Source organism: Rhipicephalus sanguineus, chromosome 9 (genome assembly GCF_013339695.2).
Source record: "Rhipicephalus sanguineus isolate Rsan-2018 chromosome 9, BIME_Rsan_1.4, whole genome shotgun sequence".
In the NCBI taxonomy this organism is placed as follows: Eukaryota; Metazoa; Arthropoda; class Arachnida; order Ixodida; family Ixodidae; genus Rhipicephalus; species Rhipicephalus sanguineus.
In genome coordinates, this window is record NC_051184.2 from 48470624 (window position 1) to 48495140 (window position 24517).

The 24517-nt window shown below is 44.6% G+C and overlaps 1 long non-coding RNA gene across 1 annotated transcript; it reads right to left on the bottom strand.

Moving 5' to 3' along the window:
• Nucleotides 1-2885: 2885 nt before the first annotated feature.
• Nucleotides 2886-18252, bottom strand: LOC119404134 (uncharacterized). The gene is made up of 4 exons (XR_007417381.1): nucleotides 18223-18252; nucleotides 17873-18033; nucleotides 7248-7330; nucleotides 2886-2978 (listed from the first exon to the last, which is right to left on the bottom strand). It is a non-coding gene; the product is annotated as an uncharacterized LOC119404134 (long non-coding RNA).
• Nucleotides 18253-24517: the final 6265 nt, after the last annotated feature.

A 24517-nucleotide genomic window follows, 5' to 3' on the forward strand; every position in this document is an offset into this window, starting at 1 on the left:
ACGACTGCGCCGTTGTAAAGGAAAGACACAGAGAAATAGACACAACGCCTGTTGACTAGGCCGGCTGTTGTTGACCTCTCGTCATGGCACATACCCAATGGAGGGGATCGGCCGAGTAGATGGTGAATTCGTCCTATATTTTCTGTATGTCTGTTCTATTCTGCTAGCTTCGTCGTTCTCTTCCTCGTGCTGGTCAAGCACGAGGGCCCAAGCTAGGCCGCTGCTCATCGTCATGACAATATATATATATATATATATATATATATATATATATATATATATATATATATATATATGTATATATATATATATATATATATATATATATATATATATATATATATGAAGTAAAAAGAAAATTCACTTTCCGCAACCTGAGCCGCTATTTTTTTTATTTTTCATGTCTCATGAACTCCATTACAGATAATTCCCTAAAGCCACGAGCTGAGGTCACTTGCACTTGGCTGCATGCACATCCTCTTCTCCATTTCTCCAACGTGCTCTGTTGTACGGCGCTGTTTACTTAAACATTACTAGAAGATATGTTGAAGCAAACATCGTAGCAGACGGCGCTCGCAGTTCAGTGTGCTTTGTGCGCTTGCGCGTCGTCGGAAGGTGTCGTTACCTTTCGAGAATATTAGACGCTACCATTTCCCGCGCTCAGGGCTCCCGCGATACCGCTAAAAAATTGGAAGGGTGTACCTGAGCCGAACTCTTAAGCTTAGATTTTGCTTCCAAACTTGACGCTTATGAACGCTCAAGCTTAGTGACGTTTTACCAGGACGAAGCATTATTCAGAATATTTGGAAAGGATACAAATTGCGCAGTTTTAGAAAGAGAAGATAGATCAGCGATTGCCCGCCGAGAGAAAAAGCAATCGTATTACCAGATTTGTTTTATTTCTGTGAATATAATAAGTAGGGCTAACGGGAAAAAATCTTCAAGATTTAGCATGCTCATTAAATCAACACACTTCAGAAGCAGCTGTTGTAGTTCGCATGGCTGCGAGGATTTGCAAGACCTTCTGTAGTGGTATTTCCTTCGTCACATTTTGACAGAATGGATAGTACACTGTCACATTATCTCCAGGACAGTTTTCATTGTAGACAGAAAGGCATAGAGGAGAAATCGGTCCGTCAGCGTACATTGCTGGTTGAAGTAGCTGACACTGAAATTTTGAAGAAAGAAGTAACACTTAAAAAACAGTCCCACGGACTGCAATAACACGAAATATCGGTGAATAATGTTAGTTTTCTATATTACTTAGTCACTATGTTGACGACTGACATGAACTTTTTTTCATGCAACACAATTTATCCGTTATCCACTTTCTCCACCTTTTATGGTATTTAAGGATGGTTGTTTCTGGCAACTCTAGAGCACACCAAAACAACTTTTTCGTATGGCCAAAAAAGTAAGGCTCTGGTGTTCTAGTTCTTGTCAATCTCTCAGCTCCGAAGCGCGCTCTCAGTGCTATCGCGCGAACAGCCAAGAAATCTGGCCGCATTCCCTTCACATGATCTCGCCTTTTGTGTGGTTGCCCTTAGAAGGAGATGCTGACCCTTCTGACAGTGACTGTGATTATTATCGGTGACAATTATCATCGGTGGCAGCGATAAACCCGTTACCTGACGTCACCCTCAACTTTAGTTTTCTTCAGCCCTCTGCAAATAAGCGCCGGCTGTCCTGCCGGCTCAAGGTAACTCCAGCTTGGATTCACTGTGCAGTCGTAATCGGTGTGCACGGATTCGAAGGATGGCAGCAACCATCCGAAGACGTCTTATGTTTCTCATCATCACAGCACATTGTATAAACGCACCTACCTAACTTTCAGCTGGCATATACTGAAAGCAGAGGTCCGGATCATAAGAATCGTAAAAAATCGTAGAATTTGCAACACACACATTGAATTATTTTTTAAAAGCCTTCTTGAGGCGCGCAATTATTGCCTGGCCACTTCATTAGACGCATTAAATCGCTTATGTGATATTTTAATGCAATGTGTATTATCATATACTACACAGGCTCCATTTTTATGATCATGCTATCTTTACATTTATTCATTCCAGCGAGGGGCGTAGCCAGAAATTTTTTTCGAGGAGGGGAGGGGGCCCCTTTAACTCGAGTCGGTAGGTAGATGTGATCGAGTGTCATTTTGAGCTGTGTATGTCATGGCAAAAAAAAATTCGGGGGTAAGGGGGCACGGGCCTGTTGTACCCTCCCACCCTTACCACGCCACTAATTACAGCTTTCACAAGCTCTACCCCGAAATGCGAACCGCGCAGATGAAATGCATGCGAGGCGAAAGTGTAGAAATGTAATTAAGCGCACAGAAAGATATTTCATGTTTTCCACGATAAAACCGGTGATGTGAAAAGGACGCAGAGAGAAGTACAACACGAAAATAGTTTGTAAGATTCATTGTTATTTGCCTATTTCGTTCTGGCATTTCTCGAAACAGAAACTGGCACAATATCAAAGTACGTAATTATTGCGTGCTGCTTACGTGCACCGGTAGCTGCTATACGAGGAAAAGACTGAGCAGCGTACACAGTGCGAATGTGGTACGCAATAGTGCACCATTTCAAAGTATTAATTGCTGCGTGGCCCTAATGTAGATGTGGCGAGCGATTCACCAATCAACTTCCTAAATGGCACGAGAGAAGTGCGCATCACATCTGAAATCATACGTTTATTCTTTCTTTTTATTGTCCAAGCGCAATAACTACCACAGAAACATCCGGCAGTAAAAGAAACCTTGCAATAGTGTCATTATTCTTTAATTACGTTTTCCTCACTGCGCTGTTTTCCAGCCAACACCTTCTGCGAAGAAGCCCAAGCGCACGCACTTCCACAGTTCATGTATGAAGCTTGGTTAAACTTACTTGCATCTTCCGTATCCGTTCGGTTATCCACAAATATCATACAATCTTGTTCCACCGTCATATACATCAGCTTTCTGAGCTTTGGACCTTCCACTGAAAATATTTCAAACAGTCTTTTGTACGGTGTACAAATATTGCACCAACTGCACTTTAGCGGTGTTCGTGTGTATTTATGGCCAAAATTTTTCATCAAGAAGATATAATAATTATTTCATTTTGATAACAATTGTTTGAACCACTAACATGTTTATATAACTTTGAAGGCCGGTTCAATAGCCCCAGAATCAAGCATCTGTTCGTTCTAAAACTGGCCTTGTTCTTTCTGTGAAAAAGAACAAAAGCCTGCGAGCTACTGGAAACATGAAATGGACGGGAACTCGTGGGCAGCTACCGAAGCGCTTCCAAAAGAACTTTGTTGATACACAGCTCCGTGCGTTTATCCTGACATCTACAGAGTTTCACCATGCAGGATTGTTTCATACGCTTCGCGACCTAATTGGGGGTGAGATAAGCGTTGGCATCTACTGACGCAACAATGTTATCTCATGCGGCACTCAGAATGGTTCTCGCGGCCTTCGGGTCAGCAGTCGAGCACCATAACCACTACACTACCGCGGCTAGTGGGCTTTAACTTTCGAGTCTCCGATGTACAGAACAAGAGGAAGCAAAGCGATATTCGTAAGAGCGCCGTACAGGATTCCCTTCTTGCAGATATCAACCTCTCTCCCCCCAAAGACCCACTATGCGACGCTTACGAATATCTTAGCCGCGAGTTTCCATGCAGCGACCATCAAATATTTTTTAAATGCGAAGCATTCTTCGGCGAACCTAAGGCACTTTGAGCGTTTCTATCTATCTATCTATCTATCTATCTATCTATCTATCTATCTATCTATCTATCTATCTATCTATCTATCTATCTATCTATCTATCTATCTATCTATCTATCTATCTATCTATCTATCTATCTATCTATCTATCTATCTATCTATCTATCTATCTATCTATCTATCTATCTATCTATCTATCTATCTATCTATCTATCTATCTATCTATCTATCTATCTATCTATCTATCTATCTATCTATCTATCTATCTAGCCGCTAACATCTGGGTGCTCCCGCGATCGCCTCCTTAATTTGGTGTAGACCAAGATTGGTATAGGACGGTAAAAGGTTTTGGCGAATATGACTGTCTGGTCATCGCATGAATAACGTGAAAATCGTGTAGCGTACGTTGTCAAACACCTTCCCCCAAACGCGTGCGGCACATACTCGTATACCACGGGCCGCAGTATTCGGGTATGCGCCAAAATTGATTCACAGTTCATATCTACCTTGGAACGGCGAGAACAAACATTGGTAATTTAAACGCGACAGCGTTAAGAAAAATCAACATCGGCATCGTTGACCCGACGAATGCAAAGTACAAAAATCAGGATCCCAGCAGGAATCTCGAAACCCCAAGCATTCTGCGTGGCAGTCAGCTATTCTACCACAGAGCAACGCCACGTCTTGAAACTGCTTTCGAAAAAGACCCTATGTAGGCGTAATGTCGTTGAAGCATCAATTGTGGTTGCAGTGCTGGCTATCTAATTTCATATCAAAGGAATAAATATTTACATGTGTACATATGTACTGCTATGGCACATGCGTCATATCGGGTTAACGTCACTTGTGGTTCCAGTGTTCGCTCCACTTTTATAGCAGTCTAATAAACATTAATTCGTATTCCTATGATTCAGCAAGCTAACTTCAAGCGTTGCCTGACCCCGAAGGAATACGCTAACGAAAGTTACGTGTGATATTCACACCATCGCACCGTAATATGCCTATCGTTTCGATAATACTGACGTCGGTGCTCTAATGTGAGTGCTGACGTTACGTCACACCATAAGTTACCCTTTAAACGCCAGTGTAGTCCACTTTTCTGATAAGCCTACGATGTGCACGAAACTACTTCACTTACAAAAACTCGTCGATCCCCATCGAAACTTGGCTGAAAGCCAAAAAATGCAGCATAAACAACTACTCGCTGACTGCTTCGCATGAAACCGATTTCCAAAAGGAGTGGGATCTGCCGAATTTTGTTATTTAGTTCGCTCTGTATTTATCGTCCTAACTGGGTCGTTCCACGCCTACTGTCCCACCCATGGCGCTCGACAAAAATCAATTTCTATAAAAAAAGCGCGAAAATTACACACATATAGACATTAGTCCGACAGTACTTTCCCAAAATATTTTGAGCGGAAAAAAGTTTTTGGGAACATGAGCGCCATTTGGACTTCACGAAATGTTGGAAAAACAGGTACGAAGAAAAATCGCTGTAAATGCACCGTTCCACGCATTCTTTCGAAAATTGCTTTTCATGCGTTTTGCTATTATTGTGCGTTTATTATAGGAGAGTTCTTTATAGTAGCTTTATAATTTACCCTCCTCAGCACGTAGGTAAAATTGAGCAAATTGTAGCGTTTTCGGGAATTTTTTACAAAATCAAAGATTTTATACATAAATAATTTTTTTAACTCTCCATGAAGCGTACTATCCCCTAAAAATTTTCCTTTGCCTGTGTGCGCCGCATAGGCTCTAAAATAAAATCCTGAACTTGGCAAAAACGCTACATTGGCCTATGTTGAGACGCTTGTAGCACCGTAAGGTGGTCCAAGAAAACATAAGCAGAAAAGCGCATACGATTGAGAGTCATACTAACTGTGACCACAGAAACTTTAACAGAAGTAGTTTTTGTTTTTGTCGAGAAAAATGTTTTTGATATTTAGTCCCACCCTTGCATTATTTTGCTATGGGGGCAATAGAAACCAACTGAAAGACGTCGTATATACGTAGCACACGGTTTTCAGTTCCTTTTGTTAGTAATTTATATTGTATATTACATGTCACGGGGATAATAAACAGAGGTAAAAATAGTGCCATTGGCTCAGACGCTAAAATTTCCCTCTAATGAATCGCGTTGCCTATACTTGCTTCAGATTTTTCACTTCTTAGCGCTACGAGCAATGCAATGGCCTATAATATAAGCACGATGCTCAAAAAGCACAAAAAAGCAAGTTTTGAAAGAATGCGTGAAACGGTTGATTTATAGCATTTTTTCTGTACCTACTTTTTCACTATTTCGAGAACTTCAAATGGCGCTCACGTGCCCACAAAATTTTTGACGCTCAAAATTTTTTGGGAAAATACTGTAGAACTAATGTCTATATGTTTGTAATGTTCTCATATTTTTTAGAGAAATTAATTTTTGTCGAGCACCAAGGCTGGAAAAATTGGTGTGGAATGAGCCAGCTGCATTCGAATTCATTTGTACTAGTCTAACATCGTATTTTCATATGCACTCTAGTCGCTTTTAATTTGATGTTACTTTGTTTGATTCACTTTGTTCTTTTATGTACCCCATTCTCCTCTGCAAAGCTTTGTGGGATTGAGGGTACAATAAATGAACTAAAATGAAAAAGTGTCAACACTTGTACGACGGGCCGAGAAACGAATTCACTCCTGTATCCATCAAAATTCGCATGAACGCGATTAAGTGGCGGAGCGCAAGCGGGCGTGTTCGTTATATTTTGCAGGTGTTTTTTTTTTCTCAGAAAAAAAAAAACAACCCTGCAAACTCGCGCCCAAAATAAATGCTTCATTCCTCGGTTTTTTGACGCGATCTACAGCTTCATATGTGACATGTTTGCTATTCAAACAATACATAAAAATTGGCCAATTAAAATCAGCTACTTATTTATGCTCAGTGTTAAAAAATAACTATTTTAATTATGCACACCGGAGTACTGTTCATATGCAGTTGGTACAATTTTTCTAGAGCTCTTGTTTTTTGTTTTTTTAAACCATGGTGAAAGTTAACTAGGACTCCCTGTATACAACCGCTTATACTATATTCATAATTAGCAATATATACATGTATAACGTAACACATTTCATATGCTTGAAGAACATGTCACAATGTGTGTAGTCGTGTGTGCCATCTGAAGAATGGTAGCACATAATAGACATGGCGGGTTATCAAGCTTGCCACGAAGTATAGTTTACCGTGAATTATTTACTTTTTGAGGACAATCAATTTGCATACTGCTGTACTATCGTGCGAACATCTCCGAAATCACATGAACCGCAAGGCAAATAAGTTCGCTCTAGATATCTTATTCTCCAAGCAGCATACTTATTGCGAACTGTGAATCCTACTACATGGATTTGTAAACGAGAACATTAATGTAACGATAGCCATCCCACGTCGAACCAACCGAATGCTGCAATGAGACAAGAATTTTGTAGAGGGTAGTTAAGGTTTTTATCTTTGGACTAAATATAACATGTATGCATGTAAGGTTTTAATACTTACACGATGAGTAGCGGAATGTCATAGCATTGAACTCCTCGTGATTTCCAGTCTTTGAAAGAACCAGCGACGTGTTGAACTTTACGCTGAATGTGTGAAATTGTAAGAATATACATTACGAAAGGATTTTTCATAATTTCAACCCATACCAGAAAGTAAAAAGTAGGTGCCTTTAGGGTATTCTTTTTATTTTTATTGGATCGCCCCTCCACCTTGCCCGCTTTCATAAAGCATCAAGTGCTATCAGAATGCATAGTAGTTCAATAAAATTCGACAAACATACACGCATTGCTTCGAGTTACTGGACGTGTCATATGATAATGACAGTGTTAATGAGAAATAACCGACAATGATGCCAAAGAAAGTGCCAATAATGCCAAGAAACTTTCTTTGGCATTATTGTCTGTTAGTTCTCATTAATAGTGTGTTTAACTAAAAAACAAGCGCTTAAAAGTTATTGTCTTTCTTTCATGGTAATAACAGTAAAGATACTGCGCAAAGCTCTTGAGAATATTAAAGTGGCGAAGTTTAAAATGTAACGGTCATGCCTGTCTGCAGCACTGCCTGTTTGCAGTAAGTAAAGACCACTGGATATATGATCTAGTGTAGAAATGAACGACATTAACGCGAATCAGATGGTGGAACACATTAGGTAAAGTTAGCGCCAACATGTCGGACCACTGATGACATCAAAATGTTAATTTGGAACACCGCAAAGGCTCAGCTGTTCGCGTCAGCTGTTGACAGCTCACAAATAGTGACATTCTCACGTATTGACATTCGTCGTCACAAACTGAGCTCATATCCCACGCACTGAACTGTTTCTGATAAGCTATCGCCTTGTCAAATAGCACAGTTCTTTGTCCCTCATCCCGTCTGACGGGACACTCACGCACGTATCTGATAGCGTGTATATTCGGCCAGCCTCAGCTATTTCACTCACGAGTCTGCCACAAGATTTTGTAAGAATCGTTGCGTTGTCCAGCCGAATTGCATTATCCAACGAAATAGTCCAGCCGTCCAAAAGCCCTTGGTCTTCACCTGTAGGTTTAGCGAAAAGAACCGATGGACCTCTGTGATTCTGTATTGATTATCGTTGCCTGAACAAAGCCGCAAAGAAGGACGTACACCCGTCACTACGGATATACGAGGCGCCGGGTAGACTCTACAGTGCAAATTATTTTCGTCGATGGATATGAAGGCTCAATACTGGCAAATCCAAGTAGATGAGAGGGATTGAAAGAAAACCGCCTTTATCACACCAGAAGGCCTGCTCAATTTTAAGGTAATACCGCGTGCCCTTTTGGTCTGTACATGCAACATTCCAGAGGGTAATAGACATGAACTTCGTCCGATTGAAATGAGAGTTGTCTCGTAAGGCGGATGACGCCGTCGTATATGCCTCAAACTTTCACATCCGTCCGTCCGTTCGTCCGTTCGTCCGCCCATTTATCCATATATTTTGATATTACAATCAGTATACGTGCGATATATATATTTACTGCTAAGAGGTTTATTAGCTGAGAATGCGGAAAGAACAAGCAGCGGTCCGCACCGTTCGGTCAAGCCCAGCAACCACGACTCCATGCCGATGGCGATGCCGCTGAGGCCACTCTTCTTCACTGCAATCGCCCTCCGCAGAAAAAGGCGCTGGCGGCTTAGGGTGAAGACACAACTATTCGGTCATAGTACGGCTTGATGCGACAAACGTGGACAAGTTCGCGGCCGCGATAGCGTAGATCTGTCGATGACGTGATGGGCTCCACGAGGTAATTGATGGAGGACGTTTGCTCTACAACGCGGTATGGTCCGAGGTATTTGGCAACGAGTTTTGCGGAGCGGCCGGGTGCGGAAGCGGATACCCGAAGTCATACCAAAGATCCAGGGGAAAAAGTTGGTGCCAGTTTGACTGGATTGCTGCTGCCACTGGTCCTCGGTAGAAAAAGAGCGAGTAAGCTGGCGGCATTCTTCAGCATGTCGTGTAGCTTCGGACAGGGGAGTACTTTCGGACTCATCAGGTTTATATGGAATAATGGTGCTAATCGTAATTGAAGGTTCTCGTCCGTATAGAAGAAAGTACGAAGAAAATCAAGTAGTAGCTTATTCCGCAGAATTGTAAGCGTAGGTGACAAAAGGGAGAATTTGGTCCCAGTTTGAATAATCAGAGGCGACGTACATTATATAGCATATCACCACGATTCCGCATTCGGTACACAATTCGGCATTCGTCAAGTAGTACCTTCAAAACGTCGGAAATGAAGGCACGGCCTCTATCGCTCAGGAGCTCGTGAGGGCCACCATGGCGCAGAAAGAAATGTCACAACAGGAACGTTGCAACGTCAAGGGCTGTTGCAGTCGGCAGTGTGGCTGTTTCGGCATAGTGTGTGAGGTGGTCTATCGCAACGATAATCCAGCGGTTACTTGCTAGAGTTGATGGCAGCAGTCCGTATATGTCAATGCCAACACGATCAAAAGGTCGAGTAGGACAGGGAAGAGGTTGTGACGGGTAGACTTGTCCGGGATGTGACTTTCGTCGTTGGCACTAAGCACACGAGCGAATGAACTGCCGTACGTAGTTGTACAGCGCTGCGCCAATAAAATCGGAGTCGAAGCCTAGCGTGTATATACGTATGGAAGAGGCCTGCATGCGCACACTGTGGGTCTGCGTGGAAAGCGTCGCATATAACAGCACGGAGATGGCGGGGTATCACAAGAAGCCACTGGCGACCGTCGGAAAGGTAATTGCGCCTATAAAGATCATCCTGAATGCAAAAGTTGCTAGTCTGGCGGCAGAGAACACGAGACGGGGAAGAGGTGACGGAATCGCACAGGATGCCCATGAGGCCACTGAACCAGGGATCCTTCCGTTGCTACGCCGTCTTGTTGTGTAGGGCAGGTGATGCAAGTGCAGGCTCAAGGGTAGATAGGCAAGCACCGTCATCCGATACCGGTGTGCGAGAAAGGGCGTCAGCGTCCGTGTGCGTGTGACCGGATCTGTAAACAACTCCAATGCAGTACTCTTGAAGTTTGAGGGCGCAGCGAGCAAGACGTCCAGAGGGGCCCTTAAGAGCAGATAGCCCACAAAGGGCGCGGTTGGCAGTGACGACGTCAAATGCGTGACCATACAGGTGAGGGCAAAATTTTCCAAGGACCCAAATAATGGCTAAACACTCTTGCTCTGTAACCGAGTAGTTAGCCTCGGCTTTCGTCAGAGTTCGGCTCGCGTAGGCGACGACATATTTAACCCTTTCAGCCCTGGATTTTTTATTTTGGTCAGAGATTTTTTTATGCGTGTTTTCATAATAGTTAGGATCTCAGAAGACCAAAAACGAAAAACTGAGCCAGTGGTGCAAGTATTAATGGATTTACCGACATTGCATCAAATTAAGTCATCAGGGCTCAGTGGTTGTGAAATGAGAAAAATTGCCTCTTTTTTTCTGCTACTCACTAGAGTACACAAACTGTGAACCACGTCTAATTTTTCAGTGTGATACTCATTGAAACAGCTTTGGTACGTCGACCCGAAAATGGCGCTTACCCGCCTCAGCGTACCCACCTCGGCGTCGTCCACAACTTCGGTCAAGCTTCTTCTTCTTTGTGGCTCCCACCCCCACAAGAATGCCACACTTGGGGTGTCGATTGCAGTGGGGATCACTGAAGAAATCTTACCCCAAGAATTAACAGTCTTGGTTTCGTTCCCGATGTGCTAGGGTAACTTCTGTGCGGTGTCGTCAATTGACGACGCCAGGGCCGAAAAGGTTAACAAACCCTGCTATTCTCTGCGCGGGCACAGCGCCAAGCCCGGCGCTACTGGCATGAGTGTGAACCTCAGTCGGAGCGGCATCATCAAAGTGGCGGTGTAATTTCGTGAAGGCGTCGTCGCAGGCTGGTGACCAAGCGGAAAGGTCCTTGTCGCCGCTAGGAAGGTTCGTCAGAGGCGCCCATATGTTCTGTCAGGGGGCACATATGGCACATATGGCCATATGGCGCACATATGCTGCGTTCGGCCAAGCGCAGCCTCCACGAGTTCATGCCGATGGCGATGCCGCTGAGGAGTAGAGCAATGCCGCTGAGGCCACACTTCTTCCTTACATTACAAACAGTTGAACTCTATGAAACGAAATGATGACGGTCTTAGTAAGAGACATGAGGTGGGAGAACGACAAGGACGACGAAGTTCTCAAGCGTTCGAAGTGGCAGAGCGCGTTCTTGAAAACTGCTAGATGATCGAGGCTCGTGAACCGTGCCGTGAACAGAGACGAGGACAAATGAGCTGGCATTGTCTACGTGGACTCGGAAGGAGAAGGTCGTCTCGCCAGCAGACGCACCGGCGACGGTAGTGACAGGCGTTCGGGTCTGCAGCCGATGACGCGGGCGTCTCCAGGTGTAGCGGTGAAATCGACGGCGTTCGCGCGAGCACTACTCGGCGATGCAGCAGCTGGACCCAGCAAGTACAAGCGTTCCTTTCGCAAGCACCCTTCTGAAGCAAGCCGCGGAAAGCAAGCACCGGAGGCCCACGTCAAAGGTGGAACGCCGTGCTGGGGGAAGGAGCCGTAGACGATGCTAGGCCCAGCGGGCCTCAAAGCTACGTTTGCATTACGACAACCTGCTTGTACAGGCGATGAATGCTGCATCGGGCGATAGAGTGGACCCTAAGAGTGGCGCCTGGCATCACTGACCAAAAGAAATAACCGGACGACGGACTAAGGCGCCGTTCCTAGTCGGTGTAGTCACGTGAGAGCGCCCTAAGATGTCAGTGCTTCAGAGTAGCCTGACTGTGAGTAGGACAGTCCATTTAGCAGTGGCATAGCTTGTGGCTAGTTTGAGCTTTTTTTTGTAGTGGATGGCATTTGCTTAATATTTCTATACTTTTGAGTGCTGTGATTTTTGAACAATTGTGTTATACTGTACCACCAGTCTTTTCTGAGTCCATCACCCGGAATCACCGAAATCCATGACGCTCAAATTATTTCGTTAAATTTAAAACTTTGTAAAATTGAGCAAGAGATTTTTCGATCGCTCAAAATCTAAAACTCTATCGCAGCGACAATGGAAAGCTACCACGGCAATGTTTTTGGTGGCAATTCCACGCCTGTGCGTCTGAATTTTCTACGAGGGAGGCACAGATGTAGGGTACACCATGTCTGGGCGATGCAGGCCAAGTAGACGGTCTGGCGAAGCAATGACAGGCTACCGGTATGCTATGACACGAAGAACGAATGCAGTGATAGTGAGAGCACGTCGCGCTTATAGTTGCGAGGAGGTGATCAGTGTTATCTAGCTGTCACATAAACCATGAAACAGCTAAGGTAACCACCACCGCCCATAGCATCACCCTGTACGTACCAGTGCTACCGTCTGCTGAGTCCTGTGTTCCATGCATGGGCTCAGCGTGCAGCTTCCTCAAAGCAAAGCTAGGGTCGTAACTAGTGCGTCTAGATGTTTTAACGCGATATTGCCCGGCAAAATTCGAATCTCACTAGGTGTCAAAACATGTGAATTCCGCATCGAAAACCATGGGTGGTTTAAAGCTGCCCACCGATTACAAAGTGTGCAGCTGCACAGGTACGCGTGGCGCCTTACGGACGCGTTTTGGGTACTTCGCCAATTTGCAAAGGAAAAATTATGACTTAGTGGACACTTCGTAACTGCACTTGCAGTACGCATTCTACGATAGTTTATAACAGCCAAAGTTACGCGCCCAAATTTTCCTTTTCTTCGGGCACGGTTCAAGGCGATGCGCATGGGTCCCGATTATACTGTCGCGTTCTACTCTTGAAAGCGAAGATCAAGCGACCCCCAACTGTTGTGCCTTTAGCGAAGCGTTACGAGTTCAATTGATGTCTCTGTGTAAATTGAGTACGTGTGTGCATACCGTGGGCTTGCCAGGCATGACGACTACACTGGCGCTTAGAGGAGAGCTTATGACCCGACGTAACGTCAGCACTCACGGTAGAGCACGGGCAGTTTTATTTAAGCGATGTGCAGGCTACAGTTCGATAATGTGTATATCATACGTAGCGCTCATTAGCGTATTCCTCAGGGTTGAGCAACGCTTGAATATAGCTTGCTGAGTCATAGGTGTATATATGTAATGTTTGCTTCTGCGATGTTTTGGACGGTTCGGCGCTTCCGTTAGTGTGCAGTGGCGCAGAGGAAAGCCAGGGACTTCTTTTTAAACATTTAAATAACAAAATGAAAACATGTTTAAAGAAATCGATGGTGTGGCTACCGGTGGATCGTCCATCACAACACACGAAAAGAAACGGATGTCAAGAATCCCGCGCTCTGAGGCTCACGCTTATTAAGCAGCAGTGACGGCATCCAGGAGATGCCGCAACCAGCGCCGACTCGACCCCCGTCTCGAACGCCTTTCACCACCAGGCGTGGCTGTTCCACCTGAGGATCTCGTAGAACATCTGTGGTATGTTGGAACGCTGTTCTACACAATTCTGTTGCGGCAGCTCAGCAACCGGCGTAACCGCACCAGGCACAGCTCGGGTGCGATAGGTCAGGTACCAGCGGCACACATCCAAGCCTGGAACACCGCTCGGCGCGGCTCAGGTGCGGCAGCTCACGGACAGGCGGCCCTTGATTGAGCCAGTGTCTCGAATAATGTCACCCTCGGAACCTCGAAAGCCCTCAACCTTGCCCGGCCCCGCAGGCCTCCGTACCTTGCCACGCACGCCTCGCCCGGCAGAACCTCTCATTCGGCCAGGAGCCCGGGACTGCAGGCTGCCTCGTGCCGCAGTGCTCTTATTTTAGGGGCGAAGCACCTTAGGGTCTCGGCTTGTCGGTGGTGCATTGTCATCTGCTGTCGCCGCGTGCATCGTCGTGACCATTTCCTTGCCTGCATCGTCGTGTACTGTCCATTTGCTTGAGCGCAAGAGAGGGCGCCAGCGCCTCAGCGCTCGCCGTGGGGCGAGAGAAAGCGAACGGCGAGCGTTGACCATAGAAACGCTCTTTGTGCGATGAACACTAAACTACCACCTCAAGAGGAACGAGAACGCGTCCTCGCCCGCGAGAGACAACGCTGACGTGGGCAGCGCCTGCTAGCGAGTTTCTTGAAAACACCGACTGCTCGCACTGCACAACCGTTCACCGGCCACCCCGTCCATATAGGCACTGGATCCCGACCTGCAATGTAGTGCCGCTGGGAGAATTCTCTTGTGCCTAGTTGAACAAAACATTAGCAGCGCGCACGTTAACTAAAAGCGGACTGCTGGTCTATGTGCCTAATATTTCTTCTGTCTCTAATTTCCCATTACCAGTGATTTTGCTGTGGGAAACAGCGGCGCACACTGCACGCTTCGCCCCTCCACAGGTTTCGCGTTAGTGGAGCTGAAACACCTTGCCCTACATGCTTCGCCCCTCCCCAAATTTCATTTCTCTCGATGCTCGATTCTGCGCTCTGACGTTTTCGCTGTATTTACGCGTGACAGTTTCATTCGATAAGAGCGGATAGCCAACACTGCCATCACGATTGGCGCTCTCCCCACACGATGCCTGTACAGTCTTTCTTTCTGGTGCGGTTTGAAGCACTGGCACGGATTTGTAGTAGAATGCTTGACTGCCATGCAGAATGCCTGGGTTCGATCCGGCTCAAACCTTGACGTTTATTATTTGCTTCCATAGGGATTTTTCGCTCGGTGACAATTTCACCGACGCCGGCACGAAATTTTCCGCGGCAATGCCTCTTCCCGATATCGCGTTCAATTTTCCAAAGTATAGGTTGATATGGTATGGTATTTCTATATGGTATAATATATTTGCAAAGTATGGGCTGTGAGTCACCTATGGCACATACCCGCATACCACGTGCCGCTGTATGCGGGTATGTGGCATATGTAACTGTTGGAGAGGGTTTCATGACGTACTCGACAGGAAGTCGCGTTATTGCTGTCGTGACCAGCGAATCGTGTTCGTCATGCACGCATGTCCTCCTCCGCCAATTTTGATATATACCAAGTTAAGGAGAAGACAACTCCAAGATAGATAGATAGATAGATAGATAGATAGATAGATAGATAGATAGATAGATAGATAGATAGATAGATAGATAGATAGATAGATAGATAGATAGATAGATAGATAGATAGATAGATAGATAGATAGATAGATAGATAGATAGATAGATAGATAGATAGAAAAGGTCAAAGTGCCGTTGGTTCGCTAAGATGTAATTCGCATTTAAAAACAAACAAATGCGCTGTGTGTGTAGAATTGGACCAGTACTGTTCGGAGCCATATGAAGCTCGTCAAGATATTCTTTCCTACCCACAAAGCTGGGTAATTAAAAAGATTAGATAATGAAATTTTAAGGTAGCAACTCTAGCGAAAAATGTTCAACACAAAAGTTAGAGCGTTTGTTCAGAAACGTCGAATTATTTGATCTATGCTAACATAAGTGCCCTGTTTAATTTGTTCCAGCTTTCGTCAAAGAGCGCAGGATGAAATAAAAAAGTACTTAGCTGACACCTCCTATACATATATATACGAATTAGTTGTAACAGCGCCATCTGTCATCGTCCCCGAGCTGACTGCAGTCGTGTTTAACGACGTGTCCTGCATATACTGGATGAGAATGCCTTTAAAAGATCAAGAAGTAAACTATCAAGGTCACTGCAATCTCTATTGCAGATTTAATGACGTCTCTTCCTGATATTAGAATTTTTGAAAAATTTGTCTTATTAAAAACACGTCTTTTCAGTAATATCAATATTGCCGACAGGAAAAAACATACGGAAAAATAATGTCTCGCAAAAATTTTAAGAATATGGTAAATCAAACAATTGCTACATGCAAGTAAATATAGTTTCAACAGCTCCGGGCTGTTCTGAAACATACATGAACCCAACCTGGTCTGTTTCTAGCCATGTTAAGCATAATTGACGGTATGCGCGAATACACCACACGCTGAATGCGCGCTATCATTTTCTTGCGATAGCAATTATATGTACAGTCTCGGCTGGTTTTTGCCGTCACCGCGCTCGAAATCGAACGGGCGACCTCTCGCTTCGCAGCGCCCGGCGTTAGACGGCTAGGCCACGATGTGTACAGTCTTTTAGCCTGCTAACGGCGAGCTATTCACATACACCATTTACTTCAGCATGCTTTCTTGGTCCCCACCGAGATGGCGCAAAGTGCGCCCGGGGCCCGCTTTAAAGATCGTCGCCCCGCTCCAGCGAACGCCGTTGCTCTTCGCCCTACAGGGCGTAGTCGCCTTCGTGCGCTTATATCAATGAAATGAGGGGGCGAATCGGGGGGGGGGGGGGTTAAAGTGGGGGGTTGTATGTCTTGTACTTTCCCCGCGATGCTCGCGTTGAAGACAAAGAGCGTATGAAGATCACTTCGCTCGCTGCAGCGGCCGCGTTTGCGAAAGGAGCGCGATGTTCAAATAGAAATAAGTAACAACTGCGACATTTAGTTCGCGCTCGTCCTGTGTGTACCTGCTCGTTCGTTTCGAGCGTCCTGCTTTATGTTTCAGCAATGCGCTTCAAGTATCGAGCTGTGACGCATGATAGTTCGCGCTCGTCGTGTGTGCGTTCTTTTCGTGCGTCCTTTGGGCTCGAGTGACGCGCTGGCAATTTCGAGCTGTTTTCCTTTCTTCGCGCTACATCCCAATTTGTTGCTGTCGCATTCATTGCTTCGCCGTCGCGGCGAAACCGCGACTTTTTAAGCTGGTAACAACAATATTGTCGAATTCAGTGCTGATATTATTCATATTCTTACAAGAATCACGTAACAATATCTACTATTCATATCAGTGTAAACTTGTCTGTCGATTAGTATAGCGATGCTGAAATTGGTAGTGTGGCTGACTAGTGGTGTGATTTCAGCAATGGTCTCAAAATGGTGACCCTTGAGCATGATTTTGAAATTTCAAGACACTTTTGGTCGGTAATCATGCAGCATTATCAAGCACTTCCGCCAAGGCCGACGTTGTTTAAAAGGCGCGAAGAACGTTTCGCAATACTCAGGTGGCTGTTCTAATCGGCAAACTCCAGATGCGACCACCGATATGCCTCCCAGAACTGCCGTCGAAGCACTAGAGAAATCTGTCTTTTCGGTCACGTAGTATACGTGGTTCCCAAGATTGCACTGGCGAAGTGCGACTTCAGCTCATTTTACGGTGACGGCGATATTCGTCGGTGTAGCTGCGCTGGCTATATTTACGTGAAGCTGCAATTGGCTTTCACTGCCTGTCCCATGACAGCTTCGAAATTCAGACGGTGTTTCGTTCCTCACAACGTGTTTCTTACTTGAATTACGAATGTTTTAGAAATTTTGCGATCAGGCACCGTCGATGACAGCGATCGTCCAAAGATGCGATTAGGTGTGTGCGTGCAAACTTGAGATGTGGCAGCCTCAGTGTTTTTAAAATTTATGCCTCCCCATTCAAAACAAGTCTGAGAAGTCTGCAGTGGCTGTAAAATCAGTGCACCTTGTGGCACAGCATGATGCACAGATCTCCTTCAATATATACCCCAAAATTCTAAAATCCAGAGGAATCTCACGACTTACTACTAGCATGCCCATCTGCTGCACGCCTTGGCAGAGGATTCAGAATTAACTGTAATACCTGTTGATATTCGCGCCCAGGTTGAAAACAATATGAATATACTTACAGTGTATCATTTGAGAACATAGGAACCACCGCAGCGAAAGTGAAATTATAATGTGTATCGTTCATTTTTGCCACTCGCTCGGCGCTATCGCACAAGGGTGGCAATGTAGTATTTTTGAAGTTCTGTATTCGGACGTAAATTGTTCCATTAATACCGACAGCCTGCAACAATATAGTTAATAATTACAGCTGTTAGCACTATAAAATTATTAAAGATGGCATGCTTTCTTTCTAAATTGCTGTAACCCATTCTACATACAGCTACCCACCGGCTTAAGGTTTAATACCTTCCTTGTACATAATTAACTATTGCAAATTCACAGCAATAAAGAAGTAAATGTATTCTCTTACATCACTTGCGTTCTGATAGCAAAAGTACTGGGGCCGAATTCACAAAACTCACTTACGAGCAAATTGTCGCGTAAGAGAAATTTTTTCGCGTAAGTCGATTCACGAAGCGAAAAAAACGTCGTAAGAGGCCATCGTTATCACATCGGCCGCTGCGGTAAAGCGCGCTGTTACTGTCCAGGAACATGTCAGCGATGGTGATGCAGTTGCTATATTTGGTGACGTCACTGAAAAAGGCTCGTAAGTGGATTCACGAAGCAAAAAAATTGCGCGGAAACAGCGTGGCTACGAGAAAATCCCAAGAGTGGTCTGGACCACTCTTACGAACAATATGGCCGTTTAGAACATGCAACTGCGGCGGGTATCTGGGTGCCGTGGTTAATGTTGAGCTAATTCATGGCCATTTAAGGCTTCTTGATGATTGCTGGTGCGTTTTAATTTATTTGGGCGCTTTGAGTTTCGTGTGTTGTTTCGCTTGTACGCTATGGACTGTATTGGCGCTCGTAGTCGTCCAATAAACTGGGAGTCGCAGTAATTAAAGAAGCCTATTGGGTGTCAATGGCGAAACATTACGCATGCAAAGACTTGTGGTTGGATTAAAACCAAAGGTCTACATGAATGGTCGATGAAGTCGAAAGCGGCGCGGTATTTGGTCAACATTTTTTTGTTATGTTGTTGTGTTGCCTCCGACTTCCTCCAATGAGACGTCCAACTTATCATGATGTACGCAGCATTGGTCGAAACCACCACCAAAGAGGTTCAGAGGAGCACATCAGCTGCACGCTATTGGAAATAAAATTGAGCGGAGCATTTCAATTAGCCGTTATTAAAGCCTATTATGTGATTCCGCAACTTGCCTAGTTGGATAGGCTTTAACTGCCCAATAGGCACGATCGCTGAAACGCAGCTGTCGCTACGCGCTTTCGGTCGATCCAGAGCGGGCTCGTACATTGCAAATCGCAGCATATTGTTACGATTATAGCATATTATAGATGTGCGAGATTATGCATGAAATCTCAAATAAATCAAGCTTTTCGATCTTCACTGTTCGGAAACCGAAACGGAACGCGTTTATACGGCGAGCAGTCAGAAGTAAATGGATCCAGTAATTTGAAATGACATCAAAAATATGTGCGAATGCTCACGATTCTCGAGTATAAACAAGCCTTTGCCGGATTCACGTCTCTTTGATTACTAACTGCCATTTAACATGGCGTGAGAATATCAACTGAAGGTGGCTTCACCCACTCATAAATGTATTTTGTGCTCAGAAGCGTCAGCTTGACCTAGAAATCATCGCGTAGATAAGGCGAAACCCCCGCAGGAGGCTACTATCGTAGCAGACGACAAACGATAGCAGACGACGGCTTGGGCGAGAGGTGCAACTCGTGATTGGTTGGGAAGCAGTACTCTCTACAACAGCCTATCTTATGACGTTGACAAAACACTTCTTTCATCGCGCGCTCCTGTCGTGTTCGTCATATCTTCCTCCTCGCACATAAGAGAACTTTTTATCTTCTCGCGATGAACGCGAAAGAGCTTTTTCTAAGTTGTCTTAGCGCCTACCCCCTGCTGCGCAGTTTGTAAGAACAACATGGCGCCGTAAACTGTAGGTGTCGGCGCCGATTTTCGCAAACGCATGAGTTCCTTCAGCGTTCGACTGGATGTGCTGTGAATACCGCTGCTTTACCGGTGCGCGCAAGCAGTGTGAAGACCGATGGCAGTGTCTCTTGGTGTGCCGTGAAGCGTAGCGAAGCCTGTGCCACGGAGTGTTTATGAAGCGGGGATCGGCGCCTGTGTACCGACGGTAACTGGCACTGGAGGAGCCTGCAATGTGTGTTTGAGTGTCGGTAACAGTTCGTTTGCTTCGCTTTCCTGTGTCTCATTAAGGTGCAGTGCGGCATTTCGAACTGACAGCATTTTGACCCGTTACTTGAGTGATTCCGTGCTTCCGTGATTCCGTACGGTAACGCATGAACTACGCTCTGTATTTGATTCTCGCGTCGCCAGTGGTTAGCCCGTGCGCTTCTATTTTCTTGTGAGCAGTCCAGGCAAATGCAGTGTTCGGGAGTGAAACGATGTGCGTTGTGAACAGTGGTGCTGTGTTGACATTTCCAAGGCTTGTGAAGAGGCTGTGCCCGTGTGATAGAAGATTAAAAGCGTTGATAACCGTGTTTCGTCCTACGAAGTTGTGATGGTGCTTTATGAGGGCTTTAAGGATTTGGCGCTGGGCTTGGCGCTTTCTTTTTTAACTCGTTGCTTCTCCTTTTTGTGATAACCGTAATTCGAACGTCATAACGTGTCGAACCGAAGTCACTCGCCGAGACATTGTGCTGTAAATGTGGCTGCTTTGGCAGTATGCCTTGACTGTTCTCCGGTGAAAACTTGGACTTGTACCTGGCAGCGAAAGCACGTGGACGTCACGCTTCGCTCCGGACAGAACACAATCCTCACTGGTGCTTTGCCTTGGATGAACTCGTAGACCAGCACCTGCTAACTACAGGTTTTCGAGCCCATCTGTCGTGTCGTTTTGCACGGCACTGGAGCCTTGACTACAGCGGCCCACGGCGATTTCTCACGCTTCACCAGTGGACGTACACGTCCTGCTAGCGTTACATTTCTACGTCAACGGCAGCTTCCAGTACACGGACGTCTTTTGCCTGTGGCTGCAGAGCACATTCCATTCCCCATGACGCTGACGGCTGCTAATATCGTTGTGCCATCGGTGAGTTGAACTTGCGCAACTAATTTCGTTGCTATTCGTGTAGTGCTATAACGTACGTTTGTAAGTTTTTCATCCCAGCAGATGTAATGTCACCCCATGTTAAGTTCCAGTACGAAAAATGTACTACTACCGCTCTGTATATACGTATATATGGCCAATATACATATATTGCAATATGAGCAAGTACACCAGCAGTGTTTATGATTTGGGTTAAGCAGGTTATTATCTGGTTATTAAGAGGAGCCTGTCTGTTTACTACGCTTGACAGTTGAGATAAAAATAATTGATGCGAATTTATTTTCCAGGAGCCACGAAGCACTTCTTCAGGAATTCCCTTTATATTGCAAAATTACTTGTATAGAAGATTACTGCTGTGGCAGCACTATACTTGAGCAGGACATATACATTACAGTATGTAAAGCTTACATGGGGCTTCAGTTTGTTTCAAATTGAATAAAACATATTTGATAGGTATGACTAAGTGGTAATTTTTGTGTTTCTGCCAAATATGTATTAAGAGCGCTTTCAATGATGGTTTTTTGAATATATCGTATTTGGCCTCTTCACAGATCGCAGACTTTCGTAAGGTCCTGGAATCCATCGATTGCAAGCACTGGCAAATCAAGCCACCTTATGACTTGGAGCACCTGTACAGAAATAGGAAGGATTTGCGCTCCCTAAATGTACAAGTCTTTCGCAATGGTAGGGGTGTCATCATCCAGCCGACCTCAAAGGGGCCTGGAAGCACGCATGGCAGCCTCATCTGGATGGACTGTGCTCTGCCTGGGAGCTTCAAGGGGTAGAAAAGTGCATATTGGCTGGTTGCTAGGTTAGTTTTTTTAGGTGTTTTAGGTGTTTAACCACAGTAAACACCGGTTAATGTACACACCTTCACAACCAAAACATTGTTTACTAACAGTGGATGCTTGTATTATTTTCACACAGCGATGCTAATTGGACGCGTAAAGAGAAGCAAATATAATAGAATTGACAAATGTCGAAAGTGTAAAGTCTACAGCTTATCAATTTTACTCCATACATGTGAGACTGGAAAGTTGTGCTTTTGAAATAGCACAAGTACTTTTATTGCTTATTGAGCTCTTGTGCTTGTCACTCACACGGTGTATCAAGTGCTCTGCATGGAAATAGCAAGCGGGAGAAAATCGCCTGGCTGTTCGCAACATGCAGGGAGAAAGAACTCTAGTTCAAACCTCAGGCCACACAGGAGCAGTAAATGCGCATTTTACCTGCCGTAGCTTATCTTTTTTCAATGTTGTGGCACGTTGTATTTCCGCCGTACATATTCTCAGCACAATTGCATAGTGGCACGGTTATTTCTACAAATCGTATGTGACCTGAGTACACGCTTGTTGATCTCTGAAGGTGACTCTCGCTGTGCCTGAGAGCCATGGGTGCTCACCCTTCTGTCCGTGGCTGGCCCAGCTGAGCAGCAGTGCAGTGCAGCCCCCACCCATGCAAGACAAGTCATACAGTGCACCTTTGGTGTTCTGAGCAGGACACAGCATATCCGTCCGGCATGGCAGTGACATCAATAATAATGATGGTGAGTGTTTGTGGAAGCCATAAGTGCCCATTAACATGCATTTATGGATTATGAGTGTGTTTGTTGCTCGCAATCATTTCTCCTAATCAAGTGCATTTTTTGCAAAGTGTAATTTTGTTAGGAAAAACCGTGTCGAGCAACAAAAACACACATAATCCAATAATGCTTTGTGTTTTCAAGTCTTCAAAATTGCTCCTTCGCACTGTATGATGAGGTGGCTATGTTAGATAACTTTAAAGTGATGAACAATAGCTGTTGTCTTGTAACATAGAAATACATGAGTACACTCTAAGAACAAATCGTGTATTTGGGAGTATTTCTGCTACACAGAAATAATCAAAATCTTGCTTGCTCGCATTTCCTTTTTTCAAAACCCCGCTCTTGGCACTTTTCTATCAAGAATGCTATGATAACACGCGCGTCATTCGTGACCCGGGAAGTCCCGGGACCGTGGTGATAACGCGAGGAAAGTACGTGAGGTGGATGACGTTATAGTTGTGGGGTAGCAATACTCCACAAATACTTGATTTTTTCTTAGAGTGTAGCATAGTAAACTCATTTTTGGTCGGCTTCTTTCACCTAGTGTAAAGTCGAAATAGAAGATACTTTATTGGCTGATGTCTCACTATTAGGCAGAAGTTTGTTGCCTTCAAAATGAACATCGTAGGTATACATTTATATCATAAAATAATTTTTCAAGGTCTTCATTGTTGGTGGCTCTATGTTCAGACCTTTTTTCCTGGTTTTTTATTATATTTCATACTTGTCATTGGATTCTGAAAATACGACAGCTAGACTTTTTCGCACATATCAGCTGTCGATTTTTACACATAGCATGGTTTTAACAATCATGTGTATTTTTCTATGTTCCAGCAGTGCCATGGGATCAGGTGCCCCACTGTCATATAATTGTACAGTGTATCTCGGACAAAACACACAAGGCCAACAAGTAGAGAGCGACTACCAGTGACTGTGTCCTTCTGTTCAAAGTGCACGTCAACAGAAAGAGTGCATTATGATAGTTGTAACAGCTTGAATTGTATGGTGAGAATCTGCACAGCTGCAGTTTAATCGTTGAGCAGTGCATCATTAAGCAATTCCTTGCACCGGAGGATTCAAAATTAATTAAATTCTGCATTTAATATACCGAACCTTGACGTTATTGTAAATCACACTGTAGTGGTAATGTGCAAATTAATTTCGGCTACCTTGAATTTTTAACATGCACGTAACTCAAAGTGCATGTGTGTCTCTGCATTTCACTGCCATTAGAAACAGCAGCCATGGTCGGCAACCAAAACAGTGTTTTCATGTTTGATAGTGCACGAATGAAACCATTGAAGCGCGTAGTTTTGCTTTTGGTCTATATAGGCGTTCAGGATACACGCATTATTATAGCACAAATGATTTTATGTATATATAAGCTCTGGAAAGTCATTTTCCGCGGATTATTTAGATGCAAAAGGAGCGTCACTATTCCTAGTATGTCCAACAGGCTTTAGCACCTGTGTATTGTTATATCGCATGGTTGTCCTCTTCAACGGTCAACCTTTCTGCATGTACTGTGTAAGTTTTAATTTTTTTTTCATATAGTGTTTGCTGCCATATGCTTCTCCATAATGTACTTGTATATTCTGCAAATAGTTTATCATCTATGTAGCTTTGCTCATATTACTGCTGAAAGTATTTATTGCTTTTTGTATGGTGACTATGCATGCCTTTACTTATGCCTTTTGATGCGCCTGTGCAATGGTTTAGCCTGAAGAGGGCTGCTGGTGTGCTCTAAACTTGAAACTGGCGACTTCGAACAAATTTGAAGGCTGATAACCATTACTACTATATTCAGACAAGCTGTGATAGCTCCATGAAAATGTATTTAAGATTCTGTAAACTGTGCCAGGTAAATGTTAATAAATTCCTTTATTGTTGTCCATGTTTCATGCACCTGAAACATAATTACTTTGTCGTGGCACATTAAAAATGTTATTCTGCCCATTTGCGCTGATCAA